The 14,299-nt window shown below is 40.7% G+C and overlaps 1 protein-coding gene across 1 annotated transcript in view; it reads right to left on the bottom strand.

The window, feature by feature from the left end:
• The window catches only part of KCNMB2 (potassium calcium-activated channel subfamily M regulatory beta subunit 2), a 501,876-nt gene that overhangs the window by 34,638 nt on the left and 452,939 nt on the right, over positions 1–14,299 (bottom strand). The window lies entirely within an intron of this gene.

The following is a 14,299-nucleotide window of genomic DNA, read 5'->3' on the forward strand; positions in this document are numbered from 1 at the left end:
ATCTGAGAATAGACTGTTCCAGTGGTGGGTGACGTGAAGCCAGATTCTCTGCTATGGGACCTCTCTCCAATTGATTTTGGTTAATTTTTATTTATTTAATTTTTATTTTAATTCATTTCCCTATCCACATTTGTTTGCAGGGGATTTACCTACATGTTGCTGCCTTTTGCAGCCCTCTAGCCCTTTCCTGGGCTGTTTTACTACCTTTTTAGTGCCGAAAAGTTCGGGTCCCCATTGACTTCAATGGGGTTCGGGTTCGGGACGAAGTTCGGATCGGGTTCGGATCCCGAACCCGAACATTTTCGGGAAGTTCGGCCGAACTTCTCGAACCCGAACATCCAGGTGTTCGCTCAACTCTAGTTATGACCAGACATATAGACTATAAACAGAAATAAACAAGATTGAAAATAACAATAATTTAAAATTAGACATAAAACACAATGCAATCAACCACTGGCCGAATATATCTCCATGAAATCATTGTTTCCCTACTGCTCATGGATATAATCATTGCAATATGTACCACGCTGGGGTATTATGCTTATACCATCTAGGAAAGGGCTACATGGTTTTTTATATCACATACTTTTCATGTATTCCTCACTGTTTATAGCACTGTTAGGTGTGTTACTATATGACACGGGCGAAAAGGTTTGCACAGATGTCTTGCATGAACCCAGCTGATTTTTCTGTCCACCCTGCCTCCCTATACCCCTCTCTGGGGGCGGGAATGTCGGAGGTGAACCCTATTTCAGTTTGGAACATGTCAGACACCTTGGATCATGACTAAGAACACTATTGTTCGAAACGCGTAGATCTTTGGTAACAAGTGGGCACCAGTGTCACTGTTTGCTGTACCTACCTAAATTTTGGTGACAAATAAAGATCGGGATTATTCACAACTTCCATATTTGGTGCTGGAGCCTTTCTTCTATTAGTGTATAACGTTATCTGGTCTTGGGTTAGGGTTATGCGATTTTGCTCTAAATCTCCTTACACATTCATCATATTCATATACATGTACAGTAAGTAAGATATATACATAGCTGTTGGATCACCACAATGAGGGTATGTATCAATCCCTGAACTTTAGATTCTGGCTTCAAAAAGTCACAAAAATAGGGCTTTACGTTTGGGCTCATTTGCACAAACATTTGTACACCGCTCACTCCACTGGAAAGTATTTGTGGTTAGCTATGGTAATTAGTTTCACTTCAAATTTATCAACTGCTACTTTTTAAAAAGACGCTAAATTGTTGCAATCTTACTCCAGTAAAGGGGTGGCATAAAGAGTTTAATATCATCTTTAGATAGAAGTGTGCACTAAATGTATCAAATATTATGTGACATTTAATCAATTTGGTTCAAATTACGGCAATACAGACTCCTGCAAAACTGACTTTAAGAATTCCTCTCATGTCCCCTTTTTTTAGACTTGACGTTACTGGGGTCGCAGATTCTGCCTCAACATGGTGTGACACAGTCTGCACCAGAAATACACTACAGAAATGGCGTATATTTGTTTGTAAATGACCCCCATATCCTCGCTTATAGTTGTCCTAAATATAAAGGTTTGCAAACAGAATGGTACTTGGCATCAATTATCTCTGCCTGTTTGGATGCATTAAAGAAGTCAACTATTTTCATAATGGAAGGAAATTGTAGATGAGATTAAGCGTTCAGTAAACAGCAGACGCTTTCATAGATCACTGCTCCACTTGTACTTTCTATAGAGTTCACTGGCCCAACAGATTTATAAAAAAAAAAGCTATTTTCTATTCAGAGTTGTCAGTGCTGTCAGGATTCACTGAGCACAGCTGCATGACTCCGGATATCAACAATGCATGGAGAAGGTGAAGAGAAAACAGCCGGATTCAGGATTGAAGGGTTGGTAACTGCTAAAAATATAAATAAACTATTAACACATCTATTATATATATATACAGTTGCGTGCCTAGGCTATTTGGCACCCGGGGAAGGTAATTTATCTGGCACCCCTCTTCCCCCCGCCGAAACAATAAGAAACTTTATTTTTACATTTAAATATACTGAAATATTTATTTAGTTTGAAATAACATTTTTTATCGCTCAAAAACAGAAAATTGCTCGTAAATAAGAATTTAAAGGGAACCCGTCACCAAAATACAATATAAGCTTGGTATTACACATTTTGTGAAGGAAGGTGAAGAAAAAAACAGCTGTTTTTGCACAGCTTTTATATATTTTTTTATTTACAGGTTCACCTGACGGATCATGTTATATTTTTATAGAGCGGGCTGGAGTTTTCACTGATGACGGTGCACCCTGCCCTGATAGTAGGAACTCAGCTGTCAGTGAGAGCCGGACCCGTGCCACTGATCGGACGGGCACAGCTCCTGCCCGATCAGCCCTCCATACTTGTACAGTGCTGGGACTCAAGTTATGTCCTGCAGCACCGTATAGGTACGGCACTGGTATCCTACAGGTTAATAAGCCTAGTCTTTTCCCATCCCATTTGGGCCCCTTGTAAATTTCTGCCCTGGCACTGGCTGGTAGCAGCCTTGTGACTCCTCAACACCCCTCCCCCCATTGAAAATTCAAGGCAGCAAGGCCCTTAACTTAAAAAATACTTCTCTAGTCTGTCTAGTCTTCTGCCTCTTGTCTGCACACTGTTCTGCCACAGTGCCACTGTGACTGTCTGCACCACTCCTAACTACCACACACCACAGTGCCACTGTGACTGTCTGCACCACTCCTAACTGCCACACACCACAGTGCCACTGTGACTGTCTGCACCACTCCTAACTGCCACACACCACAGTGTCACTGTGACTGTCTGCACCACTCCTAACTGCCACACACCACAGTGCCACTGTGACTGTCTGCACCACTCCTAACTGCCACACACCACAGTGTCACTGTGACTGTCTGCACCACTCCTAACTGCCACACACCACAGTGCCACTGTGACTGTCTGCACCACGCCTAACTGCCACACACCACAGTGTCACTGTGACTGTCTGCACCACTCCTAACTGCCACACACCACAGTGCCACTATGACTGTATGCACCACTCCTAACTGCCACACACCACAGTGTCACTGTGACTGTCTGCACCACTCCTAACTGCCACACACCACAGTGCCACTGTGACTGTCTGCACCACTCCTAACTGCCACACACCACAGTGCCACTGTGACTGTCTGCACCACTCCTAACTGCCACACACCACAGTGCCACTATGACTGTATGCACCACTCCTAACTACCACACACCACAGTGCCACTGTGACTGTCTGCACCACTCCTAACTGCCACACACCACAGTGCCACTGTGACTGTCTGCACCACTCCTAACTGCCACACACCACAGTGCCACTGTGACTGTCTGCACCACTCCTAACTGCCACACACCACAGTGTCACTGTGACTGTCTGCACCACTCCTAACTGCCACACACCACAGTGCCACTGTGACTGTCTGCACCACGCCTAACTGCCACACACCACAGTGTCACTGTGACTGTCTGCACCACTCCTAACTGCCACACACCACAGTGCCACTATGACTGTATGCACCACTCCTAACTGCCACACACCACAGTGTCACTGTGACTGTCTGCACCACTCCTAACTGCCACACACCACAGTGCCACTGTGACTGTCTGCACCACTCCTAACTGCCACACACCACAGTGCCACTATGACTGTATGCACCACTCCTAACTGCCACACACCACAGTGTCACTGTGACTGTCTGCACCACTCCTAACTGCCACACACCACAGTGCCACTGTGACTGTCTGCACCACTCCTAACTGCCACACACCACAGTGCCACTATGACTGTATGCACCACTCCTAACTGCCACACACCACAGTGTCACTGTGACTGTCTGCACCACTCCTAACTGCCACACACCACAGTGCCACTGTGACTGTCTGCACCACTCCTAACTGCCACACACCACAGTGCCACTGTGACTGTCTGCACCACTCCTAACTGCCACACACCACAGTGCCACTATGACTGTATGCACCACTCCTAACTGCCACACACCACAGTGTAACTGTGACTGTCTGCACCACTCCTAACTGCCACACACCACAGTGCCACTGTGACTGTCTGCACCACTCCTAACTGCCACACACCACAGTGCCACTGTGACTGTCTGCACCACTCCTAACTGCCACACACCACAGTGCCACTATGACTGTATGCACCACTCCTAACTACCACACACCACAGTGCCACTGTGACTGTCTGCACCACTCCCAACTGCCACACACCACAGTGCTTTTTTCAGGCTCAGCTCGGCGGCAGTGTATCTGCAGACACACACTGTGACACACACAACACTGGTGAGGTGGTCACTTCACTAGAAGGCACAGGCCGCACAGCACAGCTGTTTTATTGCTCAGGAGCACTGGAGCAAGCGGCTACAAGGAAGATGGGAGGTTTTCCCACCTGGAAGGTGAGCGGCGGTGAGCATACAAGTGAGATAGGCGTGAGCGCGCTCCGTAGCTTATCAGAGCGCGCACGCAGGGGCGGATTAAGTATATCATAGGCCGGGGGCTGTTTCCCCATCTTGGGCCTCCTCTTTCCATTTACCCCCGACTGTCCCCTCTTTCGCGTTGTGCCCCATGTTTATTTTTTTATGGTAAATATTAAAGAAAACTATGCCACGTTTATAGTGTAGTTGCCCATTACTCCTGAGGATGCCAGGGATCTGACAAACATTATGGGGCAGCGTATGAAGCGATTTTAGAGGACGGCTATCATCAGTGCTGACCCTAAACCATATAATCAATGCGATTAATCAATGAAAAGGAAGCAATAGGAGGACGAGTGGTGACAGTGCACAGTACCACATCCCTGGTGCAGGAGTGAATGCAGAATAATACACTACGATAGCTCGCCGGTGGAATTATTATTACAGATTATAGGATAAATGTAAATTGGGAGCTATCAGCCATGGGGGGGGGGGGGAGATTTTATTTAGGAGAACCTAATATCCTTCATTTATCTAGGTCATATTTGTTGAATTGACGTCTATCATATAATACCCCCAGCCCCTCATAGTGTATAGTGTACAACACTCCGCAGTATACAGTGTCATACCCCACATTATACAGTATATAACATTGCCCAGTATACAGAACCCCATAGTATGCAATACACAGTATAGAGAACCCCACAGTATGCAGTATAGCACCCTATAGTATACAGCACCCTACAGTATGCAGTATAGCACCCTATAGTATACAGCACCCCACAGTATGCAATATATAGTATAGCACTCCACAGTATACAGAGCTCCACAGTATATAGTATCCCACAGTATATAGTACCCCACAGTATGCAATACATAATATAGTATAGCACCTCACAGTATAGCGTCCTATAGCATACAGTATAGCACCCCACAGTATACAGTACAGCAGTATAGCACCCCACAATATACAGTACAGCAGTATAGCACCCCACGCTATATAGCACCCCACACTATACAGTAGCTTACAGTATAATAGCATAACAGCCCCTGTAACCTTTTCCTGATGTAATCTTCACACACAAAAAAGCTCCAGAATTATGGCAAACTTCAGCAGCAACACTCCTGGAAGAGAGAAATGATCTTTTATTACCTAATAGCTATGTGACCAGTAATATCAATATGTTACTGGTCACATAGTGATGATGTCATCAAAGGTCCTTTCTCCTAAAAGAATCACAGCTCTCCTTGCATATGCTGTGAAGATACGAGATGTGCAGCACCTGAAACTACGGATACTGGAAGCCTGTGCTAGCATTTCTCCTGCGGTGTTGCTATCAGTGTGTGAAGAGTGGGAGAAGAGGGTTGCATTGACAATCCAACACAATGGGCACCACATTTAACACCATTGTTTTTCTTGTGAAATTCCCAATAAGTTTGATGTGTCACATGACCCTCTTCCTATTGAAAAAACAAAAGTTGGATTCAAAATAGCCGACTTCAAAATGGCCGCCCTGGTCACCACCCATCTTGAAAAGTTTCCCCCCTCACATATACTAATGTGCCACAAACAGGAAGTTTAATATCACCAACCATTCCCATTTTATTAAGGTGTATCCATATAAATGGCCCACTCTGTATATGTATATATATATATATATATATATATATATATATATATAGTGGTGAAGTGAACGGTAAATGTGTGGTGAGTGTGTATATCTGTCACGTTCCAGCAAGCAATAGGTCAGGGCATGCAGCACAGATACAGGTCAGGCAATCCAGATTGGCAACAGGAGAGTCAAGGCTAGCAGGCAGGGATCAAACAGGCAGCAGAGTCCAGAAAGACAAGCACGAGTGAGGTACACAGGAGCACAAGCAGAGATAACAGCAACCTAGCAGGACACAAGGACCTTGACACTGAGGCATCTGGGAAGGGGGCTGGACCACTAAAATATGTGCAGGAGGGCTAGGATTGGTCAGCATGGTCATGTGACCTAACCCAAAAAGCACAGGGCGTGACGTGCACCGGCTCTTAAGGAAGTGCTGCAGGGAAGAAGCAGCAAGCATGCTGTGTCCAGGGCTGAGAGGAAACTGTGGAGCAGATCCCAGAACAACAGTACCTACTCAGACAGAGCCCAGAAATGCAGCGGTGAATGGGAAGCACTGGCAGCAGATCACCATTGAACACAACGCCCGGGACAGTGGCGGCAAGCAGCGGAACAGCGGAGACAGCAGCTGCTGTTACAATTAGTGTTGATCACGAATATTCGAATTTCGAATTTTTATACCGAATATAGGTACTTCGAAAATTTGCGACTATTTTGAATATAGTTATATATATTAGTAATTTCGAATATTTAAATTTTTTTTCCTTTTTTTTTTTATTTGATTTTTTTATCAGTACACATGATCCCTCCCTGCTTCTAGCTTGTGGGCCAATAAGAAGGCTGCAATATACTTGACTTTAGGAGTAGTAGTGTTTGCGAATTTTGCTCTATATTCGTTTTTTCGAATATTCGCTATATTGCTATATATTCTTGTTTTAGAATATTACGAATATTCGAAAAAAACGAAGTTATAGCAATATAGCGAATATAAAAAAAACGAATATAGAGCAATTTAGCTAATATAGTGCTATAATCTTTTTTTATAGTTGTAATTTTTTTCCAATCTGAACTTCAGATGAGAAAAAAATTACAACTATTAGACAAAGAAGATTATAGCACTATATTAGCTAAATTGCTCTATATTCGTTTTCTTCGAATATTCGCTATATTGCTATATATTCTTGTTTTAGAATATTACGAATATTCGAAAAAACAAAGTTAAAGCAATATAGCGAATATTCGAAAAAAAACAAATATACAGCAATTTAGCTAATATAGTGCTATAATCTTCTTTGTCTAATAGTTGTAATTTTTTTCTCATCTGAAGTTCAGATTGGAAAAAAATTACAACTATAAAAAAAAGATTATAGCACTATATTAGCTAAATTGCTCTATATTCGTTTTTTCAATTATTCGCTATATTGCTATATATTCTTGTTTTAGAATATTACGAATATTCGAAAAATCTAAGTTATAGCAATATAGCGAATATTTGAAAAAAATCGAATATAGAGCAATTTAGCTAATAAAGTGCTATAATCTTATTTGTCTAATAGTAAATTGAAAAATTTGCAATAAAAATTCGAATCCGAAAATTCCAATTACGAAAATTTGCATATTACACAATCATTACCTTGCTGATTTTTCTAGTAAAAAAAATAAATAAAAAAATCGGGAATTTTTGAATATTTGACGAATATTCTAAAAAATATTCGCGAAATATTGCGAATTCGAATATGACCCCTGCCGCTCATCACTAGTTACAATATCTCAGTCCACACCCCAGGTCCACTACAGATGTTCACCTGGCCTGAGGTGAGGCCAGGTGTGATAATCACTTGGGGATAAAGCAATCCTCAGAGTGTGTGGAAAGGGGGGAATTGAAAAGGAAGCCTGCAGAGGTTCTGTGTGGTTCCAGGCAGGAGGGCTGGGGCCACAAGGCTGAGGGTTTTGGGGGGCCCAGCGACGCCTGAATAAAGGAGATGTCACATGGTCAGAGTCTGGAAGACTATTGGACCATATCCCCCCAAGGTATTGCCTGGTCACTGTCAGGAAGTCTGGTGGACCGAGACCCAAATGGTTTGCATTGTTTACAGCTAAGGAGCTGTCTGACCGCATGGCTGAGTGAACTGGAATACCACAGTGCGAACACTGACCTACAGGTAAGTTAGGGAGACCTCTGTATAGCGAGCGCCTAGCCGGGCAAGGATTTATTGTTTTGTGTTGATGTAACACGTTGTGATATGAAGCTGCGACTTCATTGTGATGCCAAACTTGGAAATGTGATGTGCTGTATGACAAATAAAGCACCGTTTGCGCTTGAAAACTCCCTGTTTGGTGAGAAGTCTGTCATTGCTGACTCCCTGTGAGAGAGCGATCCCTTAGAATATATATATATATATACATATATATATATAATTATAGATCTAATGTATCTAATCTCTGAGCTTCCCCTAGTGGTAGTTGCAGGCAGACAGCTTTTTAATATGTGAAGTGAAGCAGGAGATTTAATCAGTGTTTTGAGCCAGTTTTCTGGTGCACATGCATTAAGAAATATGGTGTTCAGGATAAGTCCCATATTTTGGAATTAGGATTAGGATAGAGGGAAGGCACTCTAGTCATAGGTAGTGTATGGAAAATAAATATTCATTATGAGCTGGCTGGTTATGCCAGGTAACACTGATAAAAAGATTATAAAATACAATGAGTATAAAATATAATGTAGGTGATGAGCCTTCAATTAGATACTCCTAGGAAAATCAGGCAGAAGTAGTGGATATAGGATAAAATACAATAATATATAATAATATTTAATAAATGGGTAAAAATGAATAAATAGAAAAAAGTGGAAAAAATTTGAAAAAATAAAACATAAGATAAAACATTTTTTGGGATACAAAAGTCTGAGGTAGTAGTATGGTCAGAGTTCTGTGGACCTACTGGAGATAGGTGTAGGTAACTGATCCAATAGTGTCCCAAAAAGAATAGATAAATCAATTGGGTGGGCAGGTAGGAACCTCCTTTAGGAGGTATAGTACTGTTCTAGTTTTGTCCTTTTGTCCCAGATAGATGAGATGTACACCTCTAATTCAGGGTTAATCCAATATTGGTACTGGTCACTCTTGTCTCAGATAAATAACATAATGTCTCCCATTGATATCTGTTTGATTTTGTAGAGAGTGGTCCAGTGGTCATAGATTGTGTTGTAAAATACTGCTATATTAGCAGGTACATTACCCTCCTTAGGTCGGCTGGTGAGCGGCTCCCGGCAGGCGTGCGGCGTCCACGTGTGTTGTTCCTGCTCGCGGGGCTGGATGCTCTGCCTATTCGTTACTGTAGGTGTTCGTCACTTCCGGTGACATCACTTATACTCACTGGCTTTCCCGCTCGGTTCTTGTCGGCGTTCCAGTGGGGGCCGGTTGGTGGGAAAGAAGCTGAAACTTTCAAGTAGATGTTATGCTCCGGAGCTCTGTAGTTTTTAGGATCCTTTTTGTTGCTAGCTAGCTAGGCTTGGGTATGGCTACCACAAAAAACCCCATACGCGTTTCGGAGCGTACTGCTCCTTCTTCAGTGGGAATGGGTAGCCTTTTTTTTATTTGGACCAGATATATGGTCTTAATTGGATCCAATTAGTAGTTAGAGGAGTGGTCTCAGATGTTATCTCTTGGTGTTTAATAACATCTGGCATGGACTAGTTGATCAGGGGAATGGGATTAATATATGGTCCAGTGGCACATATCTCAGAAGAATCAGATCAATGATACTCCTAGTTGTAAAGTGGATATCAAATGTGTATGAGAGATGTAACATAAGTAAAACGATAATAATAATAATAATAAAAATAGAAATTGAAGAATACAATACAGCAATAGATCTGGAGTTAAAGATATGAACGATATTAATCATTTCATAAATGGCAATATGAGCCCTAGAATTGGGCGTAATATCGAATCTACTGTATTCTTAGGAATATTATGGTGAGTCAACAAATATGGGAAAGGAAAGGATAGGTTTATAAACATTTATAATTCCGTAGTTGTAGATTCCAATGCTAGACATAAAATGTCCTTGAGGGCAATAGAGGATGATCTTCAGTTGTATATCTTTGGTTTGATCAAATAATTTCTGCCTATATTATGGTGTATGGAAGAGTACAGGTTGTGGATTTGGTAAACGAAAAATGAGGGGAAAGTTGATAGAGAAAGAGGGGGAGGGAAGTGCCAGTTCGACTTTTCTGGCATAAAGTTGGATAAAGCGGGTGAGGCTGAAGATAAATAATATAGATTCAATTTTTTAATTAAAATTGCTTCTGCTTAGTGAAAAAGATTGTAAATTCATCAGAGGAGTTATGTGTTTAGTTCTGTATTGTCTGGGAGTGTTTGATCCATGCATACTGGGAAATTGGTGCTGTAAAGGGCCCATACTAAGATTTGCTATAGGCCCCTATGGATCTGTGTATGCCCCACGATGTCCATAAAATGTGTTATCAGCAAGAGTAGTAGGATCTCTAGCCGAGGTATGCACAATTCCTTTCTGGTCCAGAATTATCAGATTGAACCAATCCCAAGGGCCACAGTAAAACATAAAACTTTCCAAATAATTAGCACTATCCACGGTGCTGAATTTCATTGATTTCTCAACACTGTATGGGGCTATATTTGTTTTCATGTGCAGGCATTGAAAGGCTTTTTATTTTACTTTATATAAATTGTCAGAAGTTGACTCACATTGATTAAGGTGTAGTGAAGGATAACATCTATTCGGTACATAATTCCTTAAAAAAGTGCATTAGGCAGCTCGATGGTAACAAGGCTTTGGGCTATGGTGCTGAATTCATTTTTAGGTAGTTGTTAAAGTTATTTGTTCTATTTACACTGTTTGGCTACATTAATTTTGTCATAAATATTAAAAATGTAATTATAGTAATGGGTATCACAATCGCTACTCTGGAAATGGATTGTTAACATGTTGATGATGTTACTGCAATAATAAAATGTTACACTACTTAAAGGGGTTCTCTGGGAATTAATTAATGAAAATAGTTAAATATTACTTTATTATAAATATATTCCCAAATACCTTTCATTAGTTATAATGGCTCGTTTTGTCTAGGGAGCAATCATTAGGAGAAACAAAATGGCTGTGTTTCACCTGATTAACATAAAACAGTGTTTTAATCAGGTCAACCACAGCTATGTGTCTATGCAAACAATTTGATAGGAAGGTCACTGGTGACAGATTTTCTTTAAAAGCACCACTTTGCTGAAGTAAAAATGCATCTAAGGCATTGATCTGAAGTCTACGTGGGGGGATAAATCTCAGTTGATGCTGCCCAAAAAAGGAGAAATCAAAAATAAAACTGCAGCACTCGGCAGTCTTCAATTCATGCTGGTTTATTCACCAAAAATTGAGACGTTTCGACCTCTCTGTCTTTCTCAAGCTTGAGAAAGAGAGAGAGGTCGAAACATCACAATTTTTGGTGAATAAACCAGCATGAATTGAAGTCCAGCGAGTGCTGCAGTTTTATTTTTGATTTATTCGGGATGATTTGGGGATGCTACAGACTGGTATCCAACACTGCGGGCCCCATCACCATAGAGACTTTTTGCATTTTATTCATAAGTGCTGCTACTTTTTTCTCTTTTTTGAGCTCCAAAAAGGAGTACATGCATGTGCCAAATTTATTATGTGCTATAAACACTTTTGACAGTTTTATATATTAGAGAAAATGGTGTAAAGTATGTCAGACATGAGAAAGCTCTATAATATGTCTAGTGAGTTGCTCCAAATTTACTTTCTGCACTCTGTATGTTGATGAATTTGGTGCAATTAGTTCACAACAATGATAAATCGTCCTAATGTGATTTCAACACCCAGACTGATTCAGGATCCTATGTGGATGAATGGAAGGAAAGATTTAGGGGCACATTTATTAAGACCAGTGTTTTAGATGCCAGTGTTAATGAACCCTATACCTGGTGGTGGATCTGCCAGACTTATGAAGAGGCGCCGACCTCTATATAACTTCGGTGGATCCAGCACCGCTTCTAAATGTAAGACAGCTTCCTAGTTATTCTACGCCTTAAACAGGTGTGGAAAATTGTAAATTAGACGGGCGTCTGACATCCCCGCCCACGCCATGGGTTAGATTTCTGCATGCAGTTCTGAAAACCAATACCAGAAGTTGTTTTATTTTTTTTTATTCACACCCGGTTTTGTCTTCCAAAACTGCATTAAGAAATCTGACCATGTGATTTTATCCTTACAACTGCTATGTATAAAGCCAAAGTACAATGTAAATAGAATAAAATTAACTAGGCACTCTCAGGATATCTGAACCAATTGAAATTTATTAGCATATATAACAATAGCACTGAGCAACAGTATATATTGGCGGTAATAGTAGACACTAAATATCAATATATATAAAAACACACAACATGCAGTAATATCATATAAAACAACTGGAAAATAGAGATCTAAAAATGTAATAAAACTCGAGGAATAAAATTGGAATACTCGATAGTAAAATGTTTGTATAAATATTCAGCCGAATATTTGTATGGAAAAGTCGGATACTGGTAGCAATAAACGGTGTCCTCTAATATTGTCCTATTCGATTTGATCACAGGGGTATCCCAAAACTACAGTCCCAATACGTGGTCCACTGAACCAACTTTAAGCGGCGTCCCGCTTATCACATCCACCAGAAGCGTCCCACTGGACTAAAAGTCATATGAATAAAGGTGCTGGATAAAATCAAACGGTCTTACCGTCTCCCTTGATAGTTCAACAAAGGTAATAATGTGGTCCTCTGAGTCTGTAGACCGATAGTTCGTCAATAGATTTACACACTGGCAATTGTTTGGCACATGTATTCAGGCCTTCCACATGTATTCAGGCCTTCCACATGGACTCAGGCCTTCCAGGTTGTATTCCAAGTGAGCCATTCGTGTGACAGACGATTCCTTCTTAACGGATATCCAGTCGATTCTCCAGATTCCCAAGTGGTCCAAGTTTCTGGGGTCCTGTCTAGGCTAGACGCGTTTCGGAGTGTCACATTACCCCTTCCTCAGTAGCTATCAGTCCCCTAAAGAAGTCCTTTCTTATATAGTGAATAGGCTATTCCCAAAACCAGGATCAAGTATTCCAAAAACCTGGAGTGGATTAATTGTTTGGTCCACTCTATATCATTGCTTCTATTTTCCTTTCTCTAAATCTTTACAACATTGTATAAAATCCAATTACCTTTAATGTATAAATACACATATATGCTAAATGAAAGTTAAAATACGTTTAAAATAAGTTAAAATAAGTTAAAATAAGTATGTCGAAACTTACTGCTACCAGTATCCGACTTTTCCATACAAATATTCGGCTGAATATTTATACGAACATTTTACTATCGAGTATTCCAATTTTATTCCTCAAATTTTATTACATTTTTAGATCTCTATTTTCCAGTTGTTTTATATGATATTACTGCATGTTGTATGTTTTTATATATATTGATATTTAGTGTCTACTATTACCGCCAATATATACTGTTGCTCAGTGCTATTGTTATATATGCTAATAAATTTCAATTGGTTCAGATATCCTGAGAGTGCCCAGTTAATTTTATTCAATTTTTATTGCCTTTGGGAGTGGACAGGGTGAGTCCACCCGACTGGGTGCACCTCTTGGGGCCGTAGTTACTCTTGTGCGTTACATTTATCTTTCTTTTTCTACAGCCAAAGTACAATGTATTTCACTTACCCTCAAACTCCAGTTTTGTCTTTTCAAGAAAATCTTATTTATCTAACTAAAACATTATACCGTAAAGAAACAGGCACACGCTCAGTACATACCTGCACAAATACACATAATTACATTGCACTCTAAGGGTACGGGCACAAGGTCAAGTTTCTGCATGCAGGTTTGGAAGCCAAAATCAGGGGTGGATCATAAAAGGAGAGAAAGTATACAGGACAGATACAACTTCTCTTCTTTTTTTAATTCACTCCTAGTTTTTGGCTTCCAAAAATAAATGCAGAAGACTTGCCGTGTGGCCAAAATCCTAACTTTATACAGAAAAGCTCTTATGCACACTCATATACACACATGCTCACATGTGCATACAAATTACAAAGTGACACACACATGCACACTCGCTATATATATAGTCGCACATGTATGAAGGCACTCATAATGCCTACTTTCATTATGCCTACAATTTT

This window comes from Bufo gargarizans, chromosome 4 (genome assembly GCF_014858855.1).
Source record: "Bufo gargarizans isolate SCDJY-AF-19 chromosome 4, ASM1485885v1, whole genome shotgun sequence".
NCBI classification, from domain to species: Eukaryota; Metazoa; Chordata; class Amphibia; order Anura; family Bufonidae; genus Bufo; species Bufo gargarizans.